The sequence below is a fragment of the Elephantulus edwardii genome, unplaced genomic scaffold, assembly GCF_000299155.1.
Source record: "Elephantulus edwardii isolate Elephantulus edwardi_28Jun2011 unplaced genomic scaffold, EleEdw1.0 scaffold00070, whole genome shotgun sequence".
In the NCBI taxonomy this organism is placed as follows: domain Eukaryota; kingdom Metazoa; phylum Chordata; class Mammalia; order Macroscelidea; family Macroscelididae; genus Elephantulus; species Elephantulus edwardii.
Window position 1 is genome coordinate 5,030,385 of NW_006399820.1, and position 4,499 is coordinate 5,034,883.

Below are 4,499 nucleotides of genomic sequence, written 5' to 3' on the forward strand. Positions count from 1 at the left end.
GTTCTTTTTTGGTGTTGTTGCTAGTTATTTTGGTCCATCCTACATTCTGTTAGAAGAACTCCTCTCAGTGTTTCCTGCAACGCTGGTCTTGATTTCACAAACTCCCTTAGGTTCTCTTTTTCTGGGAATATCTTGATCTCTTCTTCATATTTAATGGACAGTTTCACTGGGTACAGTATACTTGGTTGACAGTTGTATTCTTTGAATGTTCAATATATGTCATTCCAATGTCTTCTTTCTTGACTGATTTCTGTGGAGAAATCTGCACTTAACCTGATCTGTTCTCCCTTACAAATTACTCTTTCAAGATTACTACTTTCAAGATTTTCTCTTTATCTTTGGTTCTGGCAAATTTAACTATGATATGCCTTATTGTTTTTCTTTTAGGGCCTGTTCTATGTGGTGTTCACGCAGCTTCTTGAAAATATATTCTCTCATTCTTCATTATGCCTGGGAAGTTTTCTTCTAGTAATTCTTCCACAACTTTTTCAGTGCCTTTACTTGCTTCCTCCTTTTCTGGGATTCTGATGATGTGCATGTTATTTCTCTTGTTTATGTCCCATATTATTTTTAGGTTTTCTTCTTTTTTTTATTCTGCTTTTTGCTCTAGCAAATCAGTGGTGACAATTCTATCTTCAATTTCACTGGTTCTGTATTCTATCTCTTCAACTCTGTTTATGTTCCCCTCCATTATGTTGAAACCATCTGAAACATTGGACCTCATATTTTGGATTGTGGTTTCCTGTTTTTTCAGTGCCTCTAATGCCTTGTTAATTTTATCTGCATTTTCTTTTATTGTTTTCTTAAGCTCCTCCTGATCTTTGCTTGCAGTGTCCTGTAATTGCTCAAGTTTGTTTTTCACCCATTGAAAATATGTAAATCATTGCTCTTCTGAATTCTCTATTAGAAAGTTCCATAAGATTTTCTAGCTTCAGGAAATTCATTTCTACTGTGTCTCTTTTTGGGGGTTATATCTTGCTTTGGGCTTGTGTGGGTAGTGATGTAGTCTGCTTCTTTTGAGACATTGCTGTGGTAGAGTGTTTTATGCCTGAGATGATAGCCAGTCCTTGATCTGACATCACTGCTCCAGAGGAAAGTTGGGCAGGCACACAAACAGATGTTTGTAGGATGGGTGCATGCACAGACACACACTTGAGCTTGGGGTGGGGGAAACATGCACACAGATGCATGTGGGAGGGTAGTTCAGGGAAGATCTCTCTCAATATCCCAGTGGCCTGCTTGCTCCTTGTAGATGGATCCTGCTGTGGCTTGCTCCTTCCGACCATGTTTCGCTGCACCCCACAGAGACTCGCTGTACCCTGCCAACACTTGCTGCACCAAATCGGTTCTTGCAGCTCTCGTGGCTCTCAAATGTCCACGCTGATCCACAGCAATTTTTTGAGAAGGACTCGTTTCCTTCTGGAAGTGACTCTCACCTTCATCGAGGGGCCCAAGTCCTCCCCGTTGCCTGAGTTAGGGATTCTATGTGGTCAGGCTTGACAGTAGTTTGTTCCCCAAAGTACCTGAATTGCCAAGAAGGAAGCAGGTGGTGAGACCACGTGAGATGCTGGCAAATGGCGAGACCGTGTGAGACCGTCAATGTATTTTTTTGTCTTGTCTTAAAAAACTTTTTAAAAAGTCACTTCTGTATGAACATTATAATTTATTGTTCATCAATTTTATCTTGCATAATTTAATGTTTTTAGCTGTGTAACTCTATTTAGTGCTTAGTTTACCTGACAATTTCTTCCTCAGTCCTTTGCCAACAATTGACTAATGTTGTTTCTAAATGGGTATTGGTTATCATTATGTACTCCAAAAAGCTTATTTAGTGCACATTTATCTAGTTTAAAGAGAAACCATTTTTAAAAAAATTTTAATTAAAACATCTTGATTATAATTTGTATTTACAACATTATGCATTTCCACTTTAACATGAAGTTGGTCATATTTACCTCTTTCCTTTTTAATGAATTGCAAGACAAAAATAAAACTTAAAATCAGAATTAATAATTGTAATATATTAAACCCTGATAGTAAAGTGATAAAAGTACTTGGCTGCTAATCAAATGTTTGATGATTCAAACCCAGCAGCCATCTCCCTACAAGAGAAATAGGTGACAGTCAAAATTACTAAAGATTTTTACTCTTAGAAACCCAATTGGGCAGCTCTATTCTGTTCTACAGGTTCTGTGTAAATTGTGATGAGCTGACAGCAGGGGACTTATATTTTTATGTTCTAAAAAACTTTTGTTGAGGAATTCTAAAGACTGGATATTTTTTATTTTTATATGTGTATAACAAAATAAATTTATAAACAAGGTTTTATGTAACATAAGAGTCAAATGTAACATAAGAGTCAAGAGGTTCTTTCACATTGAGTTATAACTAGATTTTATAGTTAAGAAAACAATTCAAAAATAAGTATGTATCTATTAATTCTTTAAGAAATCACTATAAAATGCTTTGCAAGCAATGAAATATAATGTTTATTACTTAACTGTCTACAGTCTATGTCATTGGAAAGCGAAACCTATAACTCTCACCACACATTGCTAGGTTTTGGATTATAATCTCTTTGTCGTTGTGGTAGTATACCATTGAGTCAAAACAGACCAACAGCTGACCCTCTGATGGGTTTTCAGACACAGTTAATTGCATAGGAGGAAATTGCTCATCATTCTCTTGTGAAGCAACTGGTGGATTTGTACTGCATGCCTTTTGGAATACAGCACAGCTTCTTGCCACAAGGCCACCAGAGCTCCCTATGAAGAATACAGTGCAGAAAACTCCATGAGGCCATTATACTCTGTCATATAAGGTCACCACGAACCAAAATAAACTCCACAGCATCAACAAGAAGCCAGGGGGAAATATTTCTGGGACTCAGAAAGTTTTTCTGAAAGTAAAGTCTCTTAGAGATGCTTAAACTTACATCTGGTTCAAAGAAAGGCCACAGAAATGAGGAAAATAATAACTTTGATATAGGTTTAATGAATTGGGATTATTTAATTTGGAAAAGAAGGCATATGATCAATAATGAATGCTATTGAGAGAAGTCCAACCTATCGTGAAGGCAATGTATCAAGGTACAATAAGGCACCAAGAATTAGTAAAAAATCAATTGAAATAGTTAAATAAATAGATATATTGGTCAATTCTACTGTGATGATATCTTTATGTGCTAACAAGTGAAGATATCACTTTGAGGAATAAAGCTTTTTTGACTCAAGCCATGGTATTTTCAATGGGCTTATATGTTTTAGAAAGTTGAACAATGAATAGTGAAGGCAAAAGATTAATGTTTTTGAATTATGGTCATGGTAAGACTATTGGCTTTATCATGGACTGACAGAAGAATAAACACCTCTATCTTGGAAGAAAGCAGTTACAATGCTTTTTAGAAACTAGAATTAAAATGCTTTGTCTTTCATGCTTTGAACATGTCATCAAGAGGGATGAATCTTTAGAGAAAGACATCATGCTTGGTAACGTAGATGGTCAGAGTACAGAGTCTATGAGATGCGCTGGCACAGAGGTTAAGTCAAGGAGTTCAAATATAACAATTATGAAGATGGCACAGGGCAAAACAATATTTTGTTCTGTTGTTGATAACGTTACTGTCAATAAGAATAAATTTGATGGTACTTAATAGCAACTATAGCTTGAAAGCAAAATACTAAAAAAGTGGTTCCACAAGAACAAAAATACAGTTTTCATTAATTTATGATTTTTACAAAATGGGAAGAAACAGATAAAGTATGCTACCTGATATATTTGCAATTTCAGAGTTTAAAGAAATTTAGAACAGGTGGCTTTACTTTAAAATGGAGAAGAGATTAACATGCATGAGAATATAAAAATTCTTCATGCTAATAGCACTATGGTACTTCTCAAAATATTTTCTAGTAATGATCTAAGTTTATTCACCATTTTTCCAAGTTTTCAAAACAGGTTTTTTTGAATAGAAAATCTTGCACTTTTTCTGTTAAATGTAATTCTTAAAGATCACTAATAATTAGCTCTAAAGACTGTAGTTTCTGTTGCTTGTAAATTTGTAGTGACTTAAGTATAAGAGCACTAAAATAGGAAGGATTTAATTATCCATTGGTATATATAGCAAGACAGGATATTATTGGTGTATAAAGCCAAACTGGATATTAAAAACATACCTCCTGTGAGGTAATAAATATCCTAAATTTAGTATCTCAGGACAGTTTTTAAGGAAAAGAGTAATATCACAAGAAATCAGCCTGCACTGCACTTTTTTCTTAAAGACCAGTTAAAATAGATGAATGGTTGATGAAATGATTACAAAGATCCATTTTACCAGTCCAAAGACAGTAATTCAGCTGAAAATCTCATAAAAGGAGGTGTCTTGACACAATCCAATTCTCTCAAAGCTTAAACAATGTTTGATTTCTTCCAAACCAAATTTGAAGCAGCCTAAGTAAACCTAAATTTATTCGAAAACCAAAATCTCTTTATTTTCTTTTGTA